The sequence below is a fragment of the Cydia splendana genome, chromosome Z (assembly GCF_910591565.1).
Source record: "Cydia splendana chromosome Z, ilCydSple1.2, whole genome shotgun sequence".
Classification (NCBI taxonomy): Eukaryota; Metazoa; Arthropoda; class Insecta; order Lepidoptera; family Tortricidae; genus Cydia; species Cydia splendana.
In genome coordinates this window covers 45,838,984-45,862,957 of record NC_085987.1, presented here as the reverse complement: position 1 = coordinate 45,862,957, position 23,974 = coordinate 45,838,984, and the positions used below count along the sequence as shown (strand labels likewise).

At 38.8% G+C, this 23,974-nt stretch overlaps 2 protein-coding genes across 2 annotated transcripts in view; one reads left to right on the top strand and one right to left on the bottom strand.

Annotated features, from left to right (window-relative positions):
• Window positions 1–23,974, top strand: part of LOC134804073 (probable cytochrome P450 303a1) — a 372,282-nt gene that overhangs the window by 15,930 nt on the left and 332,378 nt on the right. The window lies entirely within an intron of this gene.
• The window catches only part of LOC134805155 (dipeptidase 1-like), a 132,942-nt gene that overhangs the window by 102,661 nt on the left and 6,307 nt on the right, over window positions 1–23,974 (bottom strand). The gene's annotated exons all lie outside the window — the stretch shown is intronic.

Here is a 23,974-nt window from a genome sequence, read left to right as displayed (position 1 = left end):
GTAGCCTATTATACTCATTATACCTACCTAAAAACAATCGAAAATCTTATTTTTTTCAGGATATTCAGCAAATAAATTGTCAGTTCCCAGTCAACCACTTTCTGTAAAGGTCTACAGTCACTTGCAATAATATGTTACTCTTCGAAGGCCCCAAAAATATGTGACACGCTCTTATGTCTCGACAAATAAGATCGTGTCAGATATTTTTGCGGCTTTCGTTATGTAACATATTATTGCAGGTGACTGTACCTACTCATACAGACGTAAATCGTGCATAACTAATTGTCCATCATATTTTCATTGAAACGCACGAACGTGTCTTGCTATTTCAAATTTCAACACCAAAAAGTGTCGGTACACAAAGTAGGTACGGACGTTGACTTAAGTAGCATGACATATACGAACGTTTCCGAGAAAATACGATGGAAAACAATTATGCACTACATCTGTACCAAGAAAACAGTAAGTACAGCGTTGTTGAAATCGTGTTTCCCGGTGGAGTGGTGCTGGTGGATGAGATTTCTTTAGCAGGCCACTGACTAGCCTTCCAAATGGATTCCGTTACAATGGATTCATCCAAATGGGCCGTCCATCCTAATATTAAACATTGTACGTTTTTGACATTCACGGACCGATTTTGGATTGCAGCCACGCTATTTGGACTGTTGGAAGTTGGAAGGCTCGTCAGTACGTCAGTCGTCACCTTTAGTAGTTTCTTCAACGCTTGATGGAGAGCGGTGAGCGCTCGGTGACGCCAACTTAGCATTGGCAGTGAATGCATACAGAAGGACTAGAAAATTTACAAGTTGGGTAAAGCTTGAGGAAAAATAGGCATTCGCAACGGGTCTCTATTGTTCCCAAAAACTTTTAAGTCATACTGTATTGTTTGCCCGCATTTTCGTTAGTCATAATTTATTTGGTTCAGAAACGCGTCACTTTTCAGGATTGCCATTAAACAAACCTAAGCTAACCTAACCTATCTATAGGATAACCTTACGAACATCCTGAAAAGTTAACGGTTTCAGTTTTATGACTAATGATAATATGACAAACAAATACATTATGACTTAAAACTGTATGGGAACCAAAGAGATACCATTCGCAACACAGTCCTCGAACACATCCTTTCCTTATTTTGTACAGGCTGCTGCGAAATTGTATGGAAAAATTATGAGTAAATTAATTGATGAAGTTGCCATCCAGTATTAATACGGCTGATAAATGGTAAATGAAGGGTCTCTATTGGTTTGATATTATTCGATAATTTGCAGCAAGTAGGTAGAAGTTACGTCTTTTAATTACTAATCAGTTTCAGACTTATCGATAACAGATTTAACGATGTTTCATTTTCTGATACACTCGTTTATGCCACAATAACTTCTATGTCTGGTCATAAAGGGGCCCACTGATTAACAGTCCGCCGGACGGTATCGGCCTGTCAGTTGTTCGGAACTGTCATAATTTTGTTATAACTGAAAGAACGCAAGAACGCAAATCAATTACAAACTGGTACATACATTTTTTTTAGTGTACTTATAAATATAAACATAAACTGTATTATACAGTGCCAAAAGAATAGAAAACTAACAGAATATCAAAGAAGATATCGAACGTGTTGTGTACTTCGCGGTAGCTATGTTATTATTAGTGTCCGACCGAAACATGTTTTTTTTGCCGAAACCGAAACCGAAACCGAATGTTCGGCTTTGGCTCTAGTTTCGGCCGAAACCGAAACCGAATCTTTTGTAGACTTGTTAAAATCGTTGAAAAAAATGTTATAAAACCGCTTTTACACACATATTATGGGGCTGTCAATACCCAATGTCCTTGAAATTGATGTTACTTAAGCAGTTTTTTAAGAAAGTTACTAGAGTTAGACCAAAATAATTCTGCAACGATTTGATAACACACGCAGTGCATGTGTTATTTTAAACGTCAAAACTTCTATGAAATTATGACGTATAAATAACATTTGCACTAGTTGCACTGCGTATGCTATCAAAATAATAGCAGTAATTTCTTGGTCTAACTCTATTCATTCACTAGTCAAGCCAACACGTAGATACAGGGTCAACCAAAAACGCGAGCGCAGCGAGCGCGAATTTTCAACCGACGAAAAAAACGGAGGAGGTTCTCAAGTCGACGCGTATATATATATATATATATATTTTTTTTTTTATTTGTTGACAATATCGCAAGGCCGGGTACCGATCTTCACGTGGGCCTAAACGTCCGAAGTGCCCCAGTGAGGCGAACTTTCATGCGAAGTCAAAGCCGTGCTTCAGGCTTCAGGATAAGTAGTTGAGCACAGAGACTCCAACCAGTGTCCATTGTATTAAAAAGCGAGATATTTCCTTGAGCGCTGGTGGCCTAGCGGTAAGAGCGTGCGACTTTCAATCCGAAGGTCGCATCGCAAGGTACAAACCCCGGCTCGTAGGAATGACTTTTTTGGAACTTACTTATATACGTAATATCATTTGATATTTACTATTTGCTTTTCGGTGAAGGAAAAACATAGTGAGGAAGCCGGACTAGTCCCGATAAGGCCTAGTTTACTCTCTGGCTTCGAAGGTCAGTCTGATGGCAGTCGTTTTCGTAAAAACTAGCACCTACGCCAATTCATGGGATTAGTTGTCAATTGGACCCCAAGGCTCCCATGAGCCGTGGCAAATATTCCGGGATTACGCGACGAAGATGATGAGTTTTCTTATTTCTTTGCCCAGGCCCAGTACCATGCGACAGTGCTATCTTATTTACTGCGATACAATTAGACAGTGTGCGCGTTATAGGTATTAACAGCCTCTTAAGACTGCGTCGACCGTCTAGTAGCGCCCTCATTAGTGGGATTGTGTTTTATAATAAACCAATTAATTTCTGTACCTATACATTAATCAGTATAATTATGTAGGTACATATTAATATTGTTGTCCTACTTATTCCCCAACTTTTGCTCTTTGTCTCATAGTTTAGTTTCATAGTACGAAGTACCATTTCGTAAGTTTCGGCCCGGCCGAAAGATTCGGCCGTTTTTTGGCCGAAACCGAAACTACAGCCGAAACATGATTTTTTGGCCGAAACTGGCCGAAACCGAAACCGAAACCGAACCTTCGGTCGGACACTAGTTATTATACAGTGTTATAAATCTATGATAAAGTTAAGGTAACATCGATAACAGTCATGTCGATATTTGATTTTGTCAATCACCTTATTTTGCCATAATAACTTCTATGTCTGTTTATGAAAAACACATCAACAAATACATATCAACGGTTTGTTTCTTCCGAGCCGCACCGCTTCGCGATGGCGTCAAAATCGCGCCGCACCGCTTCGCGATGGCGTCAAAATCGCGCCGCACCGCTTCGCTTCGTGTTCGCGAGTTTTCCACCTACGTAAGATGTCACAGCGATACGATACCCTGAGCTGTCATTGTCAAAAGTGATGTTTTTGGTCATGAGGGTTTGAAGTGTTATTAAAGCCCAGGGTGAAAATAATTTCTCTATATAAAAATGAACTGTCAGTAGGGACCATCATTCGACGTCAGATGGAGAGTACGAGTAGTGAAGGGTTCTATAAAACTACTGTCCCGTGTCTGCTCTGTAAAGCCCGAAGCCCCATAGAACTGCAGTTTAAAAGCGAAACAATTTAAAATATAATGAGTTTGTTCGCGGCGTTTAGTTTAAATACTATTTAACGGGGAAATGGGATCAGCGGATGTTCATAAACATTCCAATGTAACTCGTTAGTGGTTAACCCTTTACCTTTACTTTAAGGGATATATATTTCCCACATACTGCACTTCAAACATGTATTATATTTTCGATCAGTAAGACTGACATTCCATTGTCATTTTTGAACTGCCTGGTAAAGGGTTAAACATTTTGTTTGGAATATATTCCCTTATGTTTCACCTTTTTTACAAACTTAATAAATTGTCCTGTTAGTACCTATAGTATGTTAGTTATTGGGTCAAATAAATCTTGGAAGCTAAGTTTGATCCACTCCCTGATTTCCGATTGAGCTGAAATTTTGCATAAATATGTAAATCGGATGACAATGCAATATTATGATGACATGGAGCTGATCTGATGCTGGTGACAGGAGGTAAGCATAAGAACTTTGTGATAATACAACGCAATCTAATTGTGTTTGGGGTTGTTAGAATTATGTCGATGAGCTAACACCTGGGTTATAGAAAAGCTTGCCTGGGGATAGAAAAGTACAGTCAGAGATTAAAGCTTGTACCAAAAATGATTTTATGCCAAACCATATTTTGAATTGGTCTCATACCGAGACAATTTTATTCAGATCAGAAGTGAAACATTCTCATAACAATTATTGGAAGTAAATTAATAATGATGTAAAAAGATTTGGAAAAAATGTTATTTGTATTAATTCAATGAAAATGATACTTAATATGGAAAACTCCATTATGATTAAATGCGACTAAAGAGCAATTGTACAATTTAAGCGCTTCAATTTGAAACGCCTATTATAATATATCTGGAGTTAATATCATTGGTTTAAAATATATGTACAGATGTTAGTGCATAATTATTTTCCATCGTATTTTCACGGGAGCGTTACGAACGTGTCTTGCTATTTCAGTCAGTCTCGGTACAAAAAGTACTGAGGTTGACTGAAGTAGCATGACAAACACGAACGTTTCCGAGAAAATGCGATGGAAAACAATTATGCACTACGTTTGTACAAATATGGTGTATTATACTTTCTAGTTTAATATCATGGGACTGCCAGCTAGTTACAGTCGAGTGTAAATAGTTCCCATAGTTCTTAATTCGCTAACATAAGAGCTATGACAGGCGTGGCTCACTCCGCGATTTCGTCGCTTTGCTACAGGTAGCTAAAAGTACATCCGTTCCGCCCCAATTTTGGCGAAAGCCATCACCGCGCGTGGCGCTGACGCCACCTAGCGGCCATATCTGTGCTGATCGTAACAGACGCGTTTTGTTAGAGAGTAAAGTCTTCTGTACCTAGTACTATTATTTATTCTGTGGCTGTGGCTGAGACATATTTTTGAGTATGATGAGTGCACCCATATTTTTACACTAGACCAGTACCTACCTACACCCAACCAACACCTTTTCATATTTTATTCGTTTCTCCTCCCTGTCAATACAATACATCAACAGGGCTATTATTAAACATAAACCACGATAAATCAACTGACCAACTTATTCGTGCGGTTAACATTACAGATATTTACATACGATTTCTTTGACTGGATTATGTTTTGGGCGCAAATGTATTTGTGCGTACGTTTTGGGACGGGCACATATGTGGGGAATTTTGTTTATGCTTAGATCCCGGTCTTTGTGATTCTTTTTAATAGGTATGTTATAATATGTGAGATTCGCGTTTTTAGCACTTTTGCTTTTAATATGGATTTAAATGAAAAAACAGAATTATTTTAAACGTAGGTATTGTTACTAACTAATAAATAATTACTGTAACATAAAAATAGAATTAACATAGATCAATATTTTCTCGTGCCACTTGTTGCCATCGTTAAGGGGCCCAATGATTAACAGTCCGCCGGACGATATCGGCCTGCCAGTTAGAACAAAATTTTGACAGTTCCGAACAACTGACAGGCCGATATCGGCCAGCGGACTGTTGATCAGTGGGCCCCTTTACGTTCCCCTGGGCTGCTCTTAAAAGTCTTAAAACCCTAATATTATGATTGGATTTTAAAATGACTGCGATGGATTACCGGGTGTCGACTAAGGAATGGTTAAACGCATTTCAAGGCTAATTCTTCATTAACTTCACACTTAGGTATATACATTAGTTCACTGCATAATAACAATACTAAATATCTGGGAGACATATAAAATCATATAAAATCTCAAAAATGCGCGTTTTCCCAGAGATCAAATTTCATCGAAATCGTTAGAGCCGTTTCCGAGATCCCATAAATATAAATTAATTAGTGTCCGACCGAAGGTTCGGTTTCGGTTTCGGTTTCGGCCAGTTTCGGCCAAAAAATCATGTTTCGGCTGTAGTTTCGGTTTCGGCCAAAAAACGGCCGAACCTTTCGGCCTGGCCGAAACTTACGAAATGGTACTTCGGACAAAGACCAAAAGTTGGGGAATAAGTAGGACAACAATATTAATACATATCTACATATACTGATTCATGTATAGGTACAGAAATTAATTGGTTTATTATAAAACACAATTCCACTAATGAGAGCGCCACTGGACGGTCGACGCAGTCTTAAGAGGCTGTCAATACCTATAACGCGCACACTGTCTAATTGTATCGGAGTAAATGAGATAGCACTGTCGCACGTAGCCGTTGGCCGAGTATCAGCTCGGCCCGAGTCGTACGATGTTCTTTTCGCTCTTATTCAGTCATTTTTCTATCTACCTCTAATGGCAAATTTTAAGCGAGGCTAAAGGCTACGCTCAACTAGGGCCGCAAAGTTGATTTTCTCAATAGTTAATATTTTGCGAAGCTGAACAGCTGACTATTGATTAAAACGAAGAAAAAACCCTTAAGATTGTCCCCAGTACAGTTTTTCATACGAATGCTCGACCTTAGCCTCACTTTTTACCTCAATTTACCATTGGTTTGTGTTCCACATGTCCCCTACTTCAGCTTAGCCTTTGGCCTCGCTGCGCCATGCTCGGCCTGCGGTGTCGCTTTTTAATACAATGGACATTGGTTGGAGTCTGAGCTTAACTACTTATCCTGAAGCCAGAAGCACGGCTTTGACTTCGCATGAAAGTTCGCCTCACTGGGGCACTTCGGACTTTTAGGCCCTTTAGGATATTGTTAACAAAAAATTTCGCGCTCGCTGCGCTCGCGTTTTTGATTGGTTTTTTGGTTGACCATGTTAGCTTGACTGGTGAATGAATAGAGTTAGACCAAGAAAATTCTGCAATGATTTTGATAGCATACGCAGTGCTACTAGTGCAAATGTTATTTATACATCATAATTTCATAGAAGTTTTGACGTTTAAAGTAACACTTGCATTGCATGTGTTATCAAAATCGTTGCAGAATTATCTTGGTCTAACTCTAGTAATTTTCTTAAAAAACTGCTTAAGTAACATCAATTTCAAGGACATTGGGTGTTGACAGCCCCATAATATGTGTGTAAAAGCGGTTTTATGACATTTTTTCAACGATTTTAACAAGTCTACGAAAGTTTCAGTTTCGGTTTCGGTTTCGGCCGAAACTAGAGCCAAAGCCGAACATTCGGTTTCGGTTTCGGTTTCGGCAAAAAAACATGTTTCGGTCGGACACTAAAATTAATAAATTATACAAGAATTGCTCGTTTAAAAGTATTAGATAGATAGATAGATTGATAGATAGATAAGCATACAATAATAGACACACTTTAAACAATATTAATGAGCATAAAACAAAATAAAATCTCATACCTATCAGTAAACCGTGGTATTACAGCTCTAACAAACTGTATCTCGATTGTCTCCTGGCTGACATGACAGGACTAAATAACAACAAGAAATACGTAATTGATCCACCCATATTAAGTATATTCGACATTGTATTTGTATGTCCCTCGCGCCACAACATGTGAAAAGGAATTCAGAGCTCAATCCATTTACAAATTTGGTACCCCGATTTACAGATTGAATTAAATTTCTGGAAAAAAATACATTAAACATACAAAGGAAAACACACCTTAACACGATCACATAAGGTAGCTTTTAAATCGTCCAATAACAGAAAAAGGTGGGCGCCACGGTTTGCTTCCAACTATCAGACAAAACATCTTCGGACACTTAAATAAGAACTCTATTTCTAAGTCCTTAAGGTTGCTATTTAGTCTTTACGGATCGGGAAAAGTTTAGGCTTAAAATCTGATAAGAAAATAGAATTCCACGTCCATTCTTATAGTCCCTAATTCTAAAACAGCGTATGTTGTTTGTAGTTTGTATGACTTATATACCTTTTTCTAAATGAAACGGGACCCTTTTAGGTAGGTACAAAGACAAAATGTCAACTGACATTTGTAGGAGTTGGATTTCGTTTTCAACGAACCTTAGGGATTGAATAAAGGACAGATGTTACCAATAGATTCGTAGATATTTTTTAATAGTCTAGTACTTAATATAATATTTATTGCGGGGAAGACTGTCTTAGGGATAGGGCTATAACTCTCGTATACATATGCATAAGTGCGTCGCTCAAACATATAGTCAGAAAGTAAGAGCTATATATTGTGCTTTATACCGGGTGTGGCCTGTAATATAAGCAAAAAATTAAACTGTAGGCTGTACTCCTCATACTGAGCAACATTGTTCAGCGATTTTTAAAAATAACTTGTGGTTTGATTTTTAATACACTTTAAAGTTTATTCTAAGACGCAATGTATTGCGATTTTGTTATTTTTAAGGCGTAACAAGCAACGTCAATCACAATGATATGTCGTGGCGATGGCGTCCATTGAAGATAATATTTATTTTGTATGAAAAATAGCGAGTCTAATACTTCATAATTTTTAAAAGTTGTTGAACAAAAGTGTCCCCGTTTGAGGAGTACAATCTATGTTTTAATTATTTGCTCGTGTTACAGGCCACACCCGGTAGATATGGTGTGTTTCATGAATGCCACTGATGTACAGACTTACCATTATTTTTTTCCTATATGGAAGTTGAAAAATATTTTTTGAAACTTTGATGTTTTGTATTTTTTTATTATTCCCATATATTTTTTACGTTTCCAATTCATTGTGATAAATTGCTAATTTTCTATCTATTTAACTAGATTTATTTATACAATTCAACATGTGTCAAGAACCCTATTGTTTCCCTTCGTATTTTCTCGGAAACGTTCGTATTTGTCATTCTACTCACACACAATCAATTTCAGCACTTTTTGTACTGAGACTGACTGAAATAGCAAGACACGTTCGTACGTTTGTGAAAATACGAAGGAATATAATTATGCACTATATCTGTAAACATGGATTACATGTTACATATATGTAGTTACATAGGTACATGTCGTATAAGAAATTGCCTTTGCAATTGCAACTCTTTGTAATAGCAGTAAGGTCCAAATTTAAATGCATTTGAACTTTATCTGAAACGGACACATCGATGATGCCCTGATGAATTATGCAAAAGGGCAACAACGTAAGGCAAATTTGAAAAACGAAGATCGATGTCTCTGTCAGTGTCGCTCTTGCAGCGTTCGATAGAGATGCAGGTAGATTTGAAATTTGATGTTCGCAGTAGCTGGCTAAGTGAGGGTTAACCTCGTATAAATAGTAGAGATGCCACGAATATTAGGCAACTATTCGGTATTCTGCCTATTCGGCCACTTTGCCGAATATTCGGTATTCGGCCGAATGTTACCTACTATTCGGCCGAATACCGAATACCTGTTGCACCTACCTAAAAAGAAAAATTACACAAAAAATAACTAAAAACTAGGTAGGTATATAAATGTATTCTTGGAAACTAGTTAAATACCAAGGTACGTTTTTTAGCATTTGTTGATTCCAAAATATTTTATTTTTATCATGGGTCTGATTTGATTGATTCTACCTACATTAATTGATTCTGTTCAACATAAAAATATATCTTAGCAAACGTTGTGATTTGTTGGCGAACAGTTTTCATAATAATTGTGACTCAAAATGTTCGCATGTCATGCCGAATATTCGGTATTCGGCCGAGAGGGGGGGGGGGGATATTCGGTATTCGGTATTCGGCCAAATTCACTATTCGGGGCATCTCTAATAAATAGCTTGTACATGTTAGTACCATACCATCGCCCATACTGTTAACTGTACACCGGTGGACTTTAAGCCTTTTGTAATAAGGTCCACTGATGTACAGTTAGGAGTGTTGCTGTTTGTACACAGTTATGATTCTATCCCGTTCTTTTTTTCATCGCCATTATCTGTCTTTACATTACTTTTGTGTATATAATCATTGGTAACTAAATTGTTAATATCTGGCAGACCGAGCTTTGCTCGTAAAACATATAAAAACTCAATAATGCGCGTTTTGCCAGAGATTAGACCTAGATATATTTTCCACCCCCGAACACCCCCATATATAGCAAATCATCATAGCCGTTTCAGAGATCCCGAAATATATAAATATACAATGTATACCGGGTGTGGCCTGTAATATGAGCAAAAAATTAAACTGTAGGCTGTACTCTTCATACTGACCAACATTTGTTCAGCGACTTTTAAAACAACTTGTGGTTTGACTTTTAATACACTTTAAAGTTTATTCTAAGACGCAATGTATTGCGAATTTAGTTATGTTTAAGGCGTGACAAGCAACGTCAATCACAATGATATGGCGTGGCGATGGCGTCCATTGAAGATAATATTTATTTTATATGAAAAATAGGGAGTCTAAATACTTCATAATTTTTAATCACCGTTTGAGGAGTACAATCTATGTTTTAAGTATTTGCTCGTGTTACAGGCCACACCCGGTATACAAGAATTGCTCGTTTAAAGGTACCTATAATTAACTAATTCCATGAGTATAAGGTTTTTTAGTTGACTATGAAATCCTAAAAAAGCTAAATTCACGTAATAGATACAAATAGCTCGTTCACAAAGCACATACGACCCACCTGTTGCGGGGCCGTCCATCACCACGCTAACCCCGATACCCACATCAATGTAAGGTGGATTTGCCTCGATTTGTCCAGCATCAATAGTGACGTATGAAACAACGCGCCAGACGTATCTACCAGACTGCCATCCTGGATTAAAGGTGATGCATAAAGGGGCCCACTGAATATCAGTCCGCCGGACGGTATCCGCCTGTCAGTTAGAACAAAATTTTGACAGTTCCGAACAACTGACAGGCCGATACCGCCCGGCGGACTGTTAATCAGTGGGCCCCTTAATGGTTTTCCATCGTATTTTCTCGGAAACGTTCGTATTTGTCATGCTGCTTCAGTCAACCTCAGTACTTTTTGTACCGACACTAATTGAAATAGCAAGACGCGTTCGTGAAAATACGATGGAAAATGTCCGTTTTAATCATAGATGTAAGTAAATTGAGGTAGATATGGTACAGTCGCCATCAGATATATCGGAGCGGCCAAGGTGCTCACAAATATCGGAACACGCCTCTATTGTCAGGGCGTTAGAGCGCGTGTTCAGATATTGTGAACACCTTGGCCGCTCCGATATATCTGATGGCGACTGTACCAGGCGCACGATCGTGAGCCATTAAATATAGGTTCCGGAACCTATATTTAGTTAGTCGTATAGGTGATGCCAACCTGTCAAGTTGTCAAAATCGTTGGATCAAATTTTAGTTTTGTCAACTATGAACGTCACACGTCTACATAAATAAAAGGTCATTGGTTTTAATGAACCGGCTTGGACCCATAGATGTAAGTAAATTGAGGTAGATATGGTACCAGGCGCACGATCGTGAGCCATTAAATATAGGTCCCGGAACCTATATTTAGTTAGTCGTATAGGTGACGCCAACCTGTCAAGTTGTCAAAATCGATGGATCAAATTTTAGTTTTGTCAACTATGAACGTCACACGTCTACATAAATAAAAGGTCATTGCTTGGACCTATTAAGCTTCTTTGGCGCGTCTGATCTCGCAGGTAAAAGCCTTAAAACAACAAACTACGAGATCCCCGAAATATATACAGGTTGACCTTAGCCATTGGACAAACCCTAAAATCCCACGTAGGGTTACTTCACAGAAATGGGGCATTCTCTATGAAAAGGGACCTTATTGTCGATGGCGCTTACGCCGCACAGCGTCGCGCGGCATTATATTTATATCGGAGCTTCCTTAATAATGGCGTAAGCGCCATCGACAATAAGGTCCCTTTTCATAGATAACGTCACAAATGCTCTAACGGTAATTTATTTTTAATTAGAACAAAAGATAAAAAAATAAATTATCAAACAAAAGTTATTTCCAATAATCGACAACAAAAAGAAACATAATGTATTAATCAATGGCAAGTGCTTTTGACAATTTGTTTGAAAATGTGCGGCAATGATGACATTTGTCAAAAGTCAGAATCTTATTATGTCATAAATAAAAAAGATAATCAAAACGGTCGAAGAAGGTTTCATACTATTTATTACCTCAGGAGCTACTAACACGTACAGGTTGCTCCAAAGTAAAAAAATCGTAATTTGTTAATTTCTTCGTAACCGCTACACCGATTGTTATGATATAGGTACTTTGTATACTGGTTCTAAATACCCTGATCCGTAAGTACATTTCGGCTTTGTCCAATGGCTAGGGACACCCTGTATATAAATAAACAAGAATTTCTCGTTTTTAGGTATACTCGTAAGATGTGTTATAAACCGTCCTTTTGCCGTATTCAAGCAAATAAAATAACTCATTAGTAGGTACACGAGAAATTTTTCCTAAACTTTATTTAATTTGCCTACAAATTAATTCAATAAGCGGAGCAAAGTAAAATAACAAAGAGCCCTGTTATCACAGATGAAGGGTAAAAACGCACCCCGAATAGGTAAGCAGGGTAAATTTGAATTTATGTTACCCATAAATTGGTAGGGGATTGGTATTGATGGCAGGCTCGGACCCACAGACTACACAGACACCGCATTATGTTATGAAGCGTTTACAAAGAGCACGAGTATCTTTACCACGAGTTTGACACTGACATATTCGGTAGCGACAGCGTAGACTACTGTAAAATTATGTATTTTACATTATTTTACACTATGATTTGCATGTGAAGCTATACTGTCTTTTTATGTAACATACGAGCATAAAATGCGGTGTCGTACAGCTACATGTTATTACTATTTTAATATTAATGTAGGCCGGTAGCTTGAACATGTCATGCTCGCTTAAAAGTCTTTGCTTACGGTGGCGTCGTTGATCGGGTCGCCACTTTCCCGAATGAAGGTTGAGGGAGGCGATGGCTGAGATACGCGTCATACTCGTGAACGGGTGCTGTTTGTGGAGACTGGCCTGTTTAAGCTAACACGAGCTATTATACTTAGTAACTTTATTTTTCTTAATTAATTACAGTGAGACGCCTCAATGTGTTATAATTATACAGGATTTTGACTCTTGGAGACCCTATACATCTCTAAGGATAATTTGATAAACTATTATAATCTTATAGTTCTGACACCTAGAGACATTTACACCTCTAAATGTTGTAGATTTTTTTTTATATTAATATTATAGGTTTTTTATGTAATTCGACATTAAGAGACCATATACATCTCTAAGTAATTGTAATACATTAGTTTAAATTGTTAGTTTTATTTTATAAAAATGTGGATGTATTGTTATTTTATTATTTTTGCTTGTATGTAAATTCAATGATGACGTGTAAAAGTGCCCTTGTAGCCTATTTGCTGAATAAATGTTGATGTTTGATGATGTTTGATGTTACATCCCCCGAGCAAATTTTTTGTTGATATTTTTTATTTACTTACGCGAGTACCGCGGCCCGTTTCTCAAAAACTTGTAAGTTGTAATACAAGTGGAAGTCCCTTTCTAACAAAAGCTATCAAAAAGCGACATCCGCTTGTATTACAAGTTACAAACTTTTGAGAAAAGGGCCACTGGTCGTAACTGTGGGCGCAAGTGAAATTAGTGTGCTAACGCACGTACGTGTGGTGACCTCGATTCGCTAGCAGGGGTGCGAAACTCCTCCCTTCGGGAAAACTCGGCTCCGTTCGGCTCAGCATTGCTCCGAGCAATGATTAGGGTTGACACAACTTGACGTCCCTTGGCGTTGCAGGACCAAAGATAAGATAAGGCTTGAATTTTGACAACCCCAAATAGCCGAAAGGGATAGTGCCGTATATTAGAAAGGGACAACATGGTTCGACCTTGAACCGCTGTCAAATTTCGGTTCGGTTTTGCAAGAAGTTTCCTTTCTGTACGGTAGTACTACTAGCTACTAGTACTATTTATTCTGTGCCGCTAGCTGGCGCGAGTGCACGGACCGAGCGGGCGCACGCACGTGGGTACCATTGCAGGTAAAATCCGTCAGAGCAACGCTCATATTATTTTTCGTTAACCCGCTCACCCGCCACGTGCAACCGCGCCAGTCATACTTTCGTACGAATTTACAAGTGCGACAGAGAGGCAACACGTCGAACGTGGTTCGCGGTAGGCCCTCAGCTTGCGGACGCCCTTGTGTGCTTGCTCCGTCTAGTAGTTGAGGTGGTCTGTGCTCGGGCCTTATTTAAATACGGGGGCAGATTATAACGGAAGGGAAACGCGTTTAAGGACGATGATAGCATTGGAACTTTACAAGTTGATGTTAAATTGTGATCCAATTAGGATCGATTTGTTATTTTCGAAGGGGCTCCTATACCTATTTTTTTTAAGATGGTGCGATAAAATGTAAGTGGGGATTTTAAAATTGGCTAATTAGTGTTTTTTTAGCATAATGGGCCATAATATAGCTTTTTCTTTAGCATAATGGGCCATATTCATTATTTAAAATTGTACACTACACTTTGTTTTTATTTTGTTTTATAGGGTTCCGTACTCACGGGTAAAAACGGGTCCCTATTACTAAGACTCCACTGTCCATCTGTCCGTCTGTCTGTCTGTCACCAGGCTGTATCTCATGAACCGTGATAGTGAACCGTGAACCATGATTTCTGTTGCCGCTAAAACAAAAATTACTAAAGAGTACGGAACCATTGGTGGGCGAGTCCGACTCGCACTTGTCCGATTTTTTTTGTTATTTCTACTCAGCCTCGTTAAATCCTCGTTAAGCCTCGTATGGAGAATCGGTTGCCCCCTTTCCTCTGATTAACCACCCCACTGATTAACAGTCCGCCGGACGGTATCGGCCTGTCAGTTGTTCGGAACTGTCAAAATTTTGTTCTAACTGACAGGCCGATACCGTCCGGCGGACTGTTAATCAGTGGGCCCGTTAAGAGTGTCTCAAAATTTCCGAACCAAGACCTCACTCAGCTTAATCAACTGATTACATTTGGCAATTAATTAACGGACATCCTGTAGATGAGACCCTTTGGTCCTGTATGGTTACCATCAGTTTGTCACTGACATAAACGCCGTCGAGAACGTAATTTACTTTCTATACATCTCGCTCGCACTCGCATATTAGTGCAAACGGGATGTATAGAAAGTAAATTACGTTCTCGACGGCGTTTATGTCAGTGACAAACTGATGGTAACCGTACTGGTGTACTTTCGTTTGGGCCAAATACCTTTCGCCAAATTTCACTTCCCAACAAACTTATCGCAATAGTTTCATTTCCCAAAGGAACCTTTAGCAATGTTACACTTCGCATACTTATAATTTATTTGGTCAAATTATCACTTGGCATGATTTTACTTTGTCAAATGTTGTTAGGACAAAAAAATATTTAGCAAACGTTTTTTATTGGCTAATATTTAATTATTTATATTCCAAAAAAGCCGTTAAGTGGGTTAGGTTAGGTTTGAACTGCGATCCTCACAGAACCGAACAAAAGTGGGTTAGGTTAGGTTAGAACTGCGAGCCTTACAGAAACGAATTGCTACTAGAAAAGTGGGTTTGATTAGGTTAGAACTGCGATCCTCTCAGAACCGAACTGCTATCAGAGAAGTGGGTTAGGTTAGGCTAGAACTACGACCTTTACAGAAACGAAATGCTACTAAAAAAGTGGGTGGTTTTACCTCTTTTTACACGACTGTTACAAACAAAAAGAGTGTATTGTTTTCAGTGTTCATGTTTGTATGTATGTGAGTTTCTTTATTCCACCTTAACTTCTGAATGCCTTAACCGATTTAGACGTATGATACATCATTAGAATCCTTACGTCATCCCGGCTAACATAGGCTATATGACGTCATTATAAAAACAATATGGCGGACTTAATACGCCATATTACGCAATCTTTAGAAAAAAATATCGTGCAAACCTATCGAGTAGGGTATCAAAATGAAGGGCTTTGAAAGCCAATTGATAATATATATGCAACATGTGGGTTTAAGTTTCATTTTGAGAAAGTAAGAATTGACAAATAGTATTTTATACAATCGTGATATAATAGAGAGTTTTTCAGTCGAGTACCGTGTTTAGGCAACGAAGCTTGCTGAGTTGCCTAAGTAAGGTACGAGATTGAAAAGCTTGATTATATCACTATTGTATACAATACTTTTTCTACTAGTCAACAAAAATAATACTTTAAACTTTTATCATACAAACAAACCAAACTAAAAGTACAGCTAAGATTTGCGAACAGCCGCGATACCTACATACTGGTACGCGACCCGGCCGCCGCGCCCCGCGCCCCACGGCGGGTTGGTCAACGACACCTTCTCGTAACTCATGAGGCCCTGGTACTTGCTCCGCGCTTAATTTAATTTTTAGACAGTTGTTTTCTCGATTTTGGCCACCGTAGCCTATGGAGACTAACAAGCAACACTAAGTGGTTTTCGTAGTCTATGGATATTGCTATATTAAGGGTGTCACATGCGCGTTTCTGACTTATGAACCAATTGTTTCTACTATACAACCTAAAATAATTAATTTGAGCTATGGTTTTGTTTCGTCCTCTTGATCGCGGCGAGCTGTGATTGGTCAATTTCATTATAGTTGACTAAACTGTATCGATATGAATATTATAGTTGAGTTGGCAACCCATACACAAGAATTACAGTCGACGAGTAGAAAAATATGTTAAGAGAAGCTAATCTCATAAAACCAAATATTATTATTGAATGGGATACTTATTAAAATAAAAGGAAAGGGTTTGACCGCTGATCATAAAAAAATATCATCATCATCATCATATCAGCCAGAGGACGTCCACTCCTGGACATAGGCCTCCCCCAAAGAGTGCCACAATGACCGGTCTTGCGCCACCCGCATCTAGCGGACTCCCGCGACCTTTACCAGGTCGTCAGTCCACCTTGTGGGGGGTCTACCCACGTTGCGCCTTCCGGTACGTGGTCGCCACTCGAGAACCTTTCCGCCCCAACGCACTAAGGGGTAAATTCACAATCTACGCGGCCAAAAGTCGATTTATCAAAACAATAAATACCTCTGCGATAACAGCTACCTGCGGTAGAGGACCCTTTAGCGGCTAGATAACAAACCCCCCCACCCTCGTATGCACTTTCTAATTAGTTTCAGGTCAGTCGGAATTTGATCGTGTCACTTCGTGTACGTTACTTGTTCTCGGCGCTCTTATAAAAGCAAAACTTTAAAACTGTGGTTTTTTATTTTTAAGTGATCTAGAGTGAAAAAAATCATGGATTCTGGAATAGCAGGTTAGTAATTTATAAGCAAAAATAAAAATATGCTTTATTTATTTGTTTTTGAGGCTAGGTTAATGCTCTGAAAGAGAGACTGTTTTTGAGCGTTATTTTTCGCAAAAAAATAACTTCACTCGTTAATAAGTAATACAATAGGGTGAGATCGAGCAGAATTGTTAATGGCATGTTATAGTCTATGGTTTTGGCTATTAGAATTTAAAAAAAAACTTTCCGCATGCTTCCGCCAAATCATAATTTTTATACTTTAAAAATAAGTCGTCATTTTACTCAAATTTAAACTTTTTTTTGGATTGAGTTTAATCGACATGTTTATTTGTTTTAGATGTACCAAATACGTCAGGAATGAAGATCGTGACTAGAAAACACATATTTGATATCTTCAAAAGTAATAATTTACGTACATTGGAAGAAAAACTGTGTTCCTTAAGAGATCAACTTTTTTCTAGTGAAGGCTGTACTAATGATCAAATAGAATTATTTAAAAGCAATTTTGCTTATTTCAAGTCAGAATTTAAGACTAGATGGAGTAAGGCTCAGTATAAAGAAGACAGATTCCTAAAAAACAATCATTCTTGGCTAGAAGGCACTTTCGCGATTCCCGTTGCTGAAAGGTCAGCAAACCGACCAGGCCGGCCGTGCAAACATTTTGAAGAATTAAGCGAAAGAAGTAAAAGAAGAAAAACGGAGGATCTTCGGTCTAACTTTGACAAGGAGGTCATAGTACATGCTACGCAAGTAGAATTAAGAAAATCTGGGAAACGTGACGCTTCTAATGTACTTAGAGAAATAATTAGTTCGCCAACTCGCGCAACAAAATATAAAAAAGCATACTATCGGACCAAGTCTTCGAAAGATAAAATAAGACCTTTGACTACCCAGGAAGCAATGCAAATGTTCATTGATGCAGACTTATCGCGAGCACAATATGATATTATACGAAGCACGAATAAGAATTTTTTTCCTAGTTACAATAAACTACAGACAGAAAAGAAAAAGTGTTACCCGCCATCGGAAGTGTGCACTGTAACAAGCACTAGCGCGGAAGTTGAATTGCAGCCTTTAATGGACCTCACGGTTAAGCGACTATCAGAGCACCTAGAAGAGGTACTGATAAGACTAAAAGAACAAGAACGCCAATCTCTGAAGCTTATCTGCAAATGGGGCTGTGACGGGTCCCAGCAAACCCAGTACAAACAAAAGTTTGAGAATGATGCGGAAAGTGACAAGAGTTTGTTTCAGAGCTGCTTCGTGCCTTTGAAATTAGTATGTGGCCAAAACAATGAAAAAACTATATGGGAAAACCCTACTCCCTCCTCTCCCAGGTTTTGTCGACCTATAAGGTTTCGATTTATAAAAGAAACCACTGATGTTACGCAAGAAGAAATTAATCATTTGAACACTTGTATAAGCTCACTCATTCCAACTGATTTTAATTTGTGTGGTAAAACGTTTAGAGTAACACATGAATTTATAATGGCTATGGTTGACGGAAAAGTTTGCAATGCCGCAACAGGAACAAGATGTACAACTCAATGTTATATATGCGGTGCAAAATCTCCTGATTTCAACAAGTTGGACAAAACAAAAGATGTTAATGTTCAGACTCTTCAATTCGGCCTCTCTATACTACATGCCCGCATAAGATTATTTGAGAGTATTCTGCATTTGGCGTATAAACTGCCAGTAAAAAAATATAGGCAAAGAAAAACCGAAGCTGAGAAACAACTCGAGGAGGAAAGAAAACGAGAAATTCAGACAAGATTTCATAACGAAACTGGCTTGTTGGTAGATATGCCAAAGGCAAATTTCGGCAACACGAATGATGGAAACACCAGCAGAAGGTTTTTTGATGATCCAAAAGTAGCATCAGATATAACTGGAATCAGTTACGAGCTGATATATAGATTAAAAGTAATTTTAGAGACTATATCAAGTGGCCACAAAATTGACTGTGAAAAATACGACAGTTACGCAAAGGAAACAGCAGAACTATATGTCAAATTATACGGATGGCATCCCATGACGCCCACGATGCATAAGATACTAGTTCATGGTGCTGTTATTATAAAAAATGCATTACTACCCATTGGACAGCTGACTGAAGAAGCTGCAGAAGCGCGTAACAAGCATTTCCGATCATATCGGCTTGATTTCGCAAGGAAGTTTACGAGAGAAAGCTGCAACACGGATATTTTAAATCGCCTACTTTTGAGTTCCGACCCCTTACTGAGCTGCAGGAGAAAAGTTAAAAAAAGGAAGCACAGTACTTTCCTGCCAGAGACGATAGAATTGCTATTGCCTGCCGATCCGAACCCAGAGTGCTCTTCTGGAAGCGAAGAAGAAAACATCATAGCAGAGACTGTAGCTTAATATGGCAACTGATTTTATTTAAGTAATAAATTATTATACACATTTTACTATATGTTTCATTTTTTCCTCTTTTGTGCATATGTCGAAATTTTACATATCAGTAGAATTTTGAAAAAACACCCTATAAATAAAAAAAATATATCATAAAACAGTTGTTTCAACTTCGTAAATCGTTAAAAAATACAAAAAACCGCAAAAATAATTTTGGCCCCGTAGATCGTGAATTTACCCCTATGTGCAACGGCCATCGGTTCTACGGGCAATGTGCCCCGCCCACTGCCACTTAAGTTTAGCGATTCGGAGGGCTACATCGGTTACTTTGGTTCTGCTGCGGATGGCCTCATTTCTGATGCGATCACGCAGAGAGACTCAAAGCATAGCCCTCTCCATTGCCCTTTGGGAGACTTTGACCCTTCTTATGAGGCACACAGTAAGCGGCCACGTTTCAGTTCCATATTTCATCACTGGCAACACACACTGGTCGAAGACTTTCTAGTAAAGTAGTAGTATAAAAAAAACGTTCGTAATTGTGCTAATGGAATCGGAAAGTTTAAAATATAACTTCTATTTATTAATCGATACGATGCAGAGTCCGTCTAAGCTAACTCTGCACCGACTTTGGCAGAACAAATCGTGAAAGTATCATTATATTCATTATAACCGTATGGTTTAATTTAATTTTAACATTTATGATGATGACATTACTCAGAGCGTAAGAAAGATGTGCGCTTCCTGCAACTTGTCCAAGTATATGCACTCGGTCCAAAGCCAGGCGTGAAAGGCGCCCCCACACTAAAAGGGTCAGGCGTAGCCCGACGTACGTGACACGCTATACTCTTACCAAAGCCTCATACTAAAAGAGTCGGGCGTAGCCCGACGTACATACATGGCGCACTGCGCGCGGTCCAAAGCCAGGCGACTTCTACTTTCTCATACTAAAAGTGTCGGGCGTAGTCCGACGTACGTGACACGCTGTACGCATACCAAAGCCGGGCGCCTTCGGCGCCCTCTTACTCAAAGCGTCGGGCGTGTACGAGGCGCGTTGTACGCGTTCTAAGGCCGGGCGCCTTCGGCGCCCTAATAGTAAAAGAGTCGGATGTAGCCCGACGTACGTGGCGCGCTTCACTCGGTCCAAAGCCAGACGCCTTCGACTCTCTCATACCAAGTGTCGGGCGTAGGCCCACGTACGTGACACGCTGTACGCTTACCAAGACGCCTTCAGTGCCCTCTTACTCAAAGCGTCGGGCGTAGCCCGACGTTCGTGGCGCACTGTACGCGTTCCAAAGGAGTCGGGCGTAGCCCGATATATGCGGCGCTCTGCGTGCCTTTCTATACTGAGGACGCCCTCGCAAAAGTAATATAAAGTGACTTCAAATGGTTAGTAACGAAATCATGACCCCAAAGTTAATTAAATAATTAAAATTAAAAAACACGACTTCGAAAAAGCGAACTGAAAAGATGAAAATATGTTTTAGTTGTGTTAGTTACTCAACTTAATGAATGTAAAAATTCTAAAAAGTATAAAATAAAATAAATTAATTAAAAATTAAAAAACACGCCTGCGAAAAAGCGAACTGAGAAGACAAAAATAATTTTTAATACAGTTGCTCACAAAGTGCTACTTTACGTAGCTGTTTAGCGTGCGGAAAGTTGGTTATGTCGAACTAGTGCTTTTTACTTTTCCAATTTTTTTAAATTTATACTTGTTCCAATTCACGACTACTTATTGATGAGTGTTAATATTAGTTTCCTTTAAACGTCGTAATCAGCATAAAAACCTACTGTTAATGTAAGAATATGAAAAATATACATATTTCATATTTTAATACTTACCTCTTCATCATTATAACACGTTTATTTTTTAATATTGAATATTGAAAATTCCGTTCTTAATAAGGTGTCTGAATGGAACGGATTAGCTGCCAAACGCCCATAGATATAATATACTTAAAGACGACGTCTAAGCGAGCTGTCACTGTTACCACTTTTGTTTAGTGTACGATTAACAATGTTTTACTTATTTTTTCGCAACTGTATTAAAAAACGTCGTTCGATACACGTGCGGAAATGTCATTCTTCACTCGTCCCGAGTCTTCCCACTCGCCTGCGGCTCGTGGCAAGATATCTCGGTACTCGTGAAGTAATGACATACCTTCCGCACTAGCATCGAAATGTACTATTTTAGTTGTGTTAGTTTAGTTGAGTAACTTGATGAATGAAAAAAAGAATTAGAATATGAGTGTTTAGTGAAGGTTATAAACAACAAACGCAAAAGTTTTATGCTCATTGAGGATCGTGACTGTACTTGTGTATTTTGTTTCAATTGCAGTCGGGGACCTATTAAATGGGAAAATGACAATACGTCAAGGTCCCCGACTGCAATTGAAATAAAATACACAGGTACAGTCACGATCCTCAATGAGCATAAAACTTTTGCGTTTGTTGTTTATAACCTTCACTAAACACTCATATTCTAATTATTTTTTTCATTCATTAAGTTACTCAACTAAACTAACACAACTAAAAATTATTCTACATACCTAGTGCACCATCTACAATAATCTTTCACCGGCCCCCATAGAAATCGGTTTTTTTCTTAAAAATTATAATGTTTATGGTTCAACTAATCACATCCGTATGCGTGAAACATTAAACCAAAATGATAAAAAAACCAAGGTCGGGATTAAGTATTTCAAATAAAAGCAAAAATAAATATCCATTGGTATGTAAATTGTATGCCATGCAATATGTTACGCTTAATGATAATAATGATACATTTGACTAAATAATACTTGGTAAAATGAAACTTGTCCAAGTAATTATTTGCTAAGCAATAACTTGCCAAAAAAGTCTATTGCTGACTGAAAAATTGCGATAAGTTGTTTTGCCAAACATTTTTTTGGGTAATGATAATTTGGGAAACATAGTTTGGGATGTGATACTTTAGGAAACGTTTTTGGCCCATTCGTTAGTAAACCTTTGGTCCTTTGTCCGTCAGTCGTCGTTGGCTTTTCGCCTGAGGTCACACTTGTGCCTATTGCCGAGGGTTGCCTAGCGACGGTGACTCGCATTTGAGAATCAGTGTACCTATATGGAACTTTTAATTTTTTACAATTCGAAACTTAGACAGAATACTGCTTGCAATATTTTCTAATTAAGTAGTGATAGTAGAATATAGCAAGATAAGGACGTTATCACGAAAAATATCGTACATTGACCCTATGTTCCTATCTCAATGAACGCGCATAATAATATTGCTGTCCCGCCGATGATGGCGGCTAGAGATGCACCGGATATTCGTTTACTATCCGGTATCTGGAATATCCGACCCTTATTGTAATATCCGGCCGGATACCGGATAGCAACCTGCTATCGGGCCGGATACTGGAGAGTAATTTTTAATTTTGCTTGATTTTGGAGTAAACAAATTGGATTTAAGAAACAGTCACGGTAATCGTACTCGTTTATTAAAGAACATTTTAAAGATTCCACTTCCACGCGCACTCATTTCGAAGTTTTCGAACCTAGAAATGAGTTCGCCCGAACGTTTACTACGAAACACGTCAAAACCTGCACAATGCCCACCTAGAAAACCGAAATGTCGGTATAGTTCCGCCGGCCGGATACCGAATAGCCGATGGTTTGGCCGAACATCCGGTATCCGGTCAAACCAATATCCGTTGCATCTCTGTCAATGCCAATGCCATATAATAACGCATGCGATAGAGACAGAAAATGGCAGGTCAATGTACGAAACTCCACGTGCTTAGAGTCCTTATTTTAGCAGCCGTGTTATTTTTACACTTAACAAAAGCTGTATGATCCTGGGGTCATTATCCTAAGAAAAATCTGGATAGCGCGTATCAGGATTTTTGTTACATGGAACAGCGCCACCTAGCGAGCAATTCGTAAACTGAATACTACCTACAGTTAACAGAAGTAACTAGAGTTGGGCCAAGCTAACTCTGAATTGCGCTTTGCAATGACTAAGTTGGGCAATATCATCATTAATATCTAATTTCTATGAAAATATGACATAAAGACACTTGCTCACTTGGTTCTATTGACGTCAGTGCAATGTTAGCTTAGAGCCTTTAGACGGATTCTACCTGGGTTGTTTTTGAATTTGGAACAATAATTATCTTATTTATTGGCGAGATCAAAGCCACACGACTCCGCTGGCTCGGTCACCTGGAGAGGATGGGGGAGGATCGTGCTGTAAGAAGAGCGTATGTGGGGCACCCGGGCGGAAAACGTCCGTCGGGGCGTCCCAGATACCGCTGGAGTGACGAAGCCCAAAAAGACCTGTCCGCCCTCGGAATATCCAACTGGCGTGAAGTGGCGCAGAATAGGG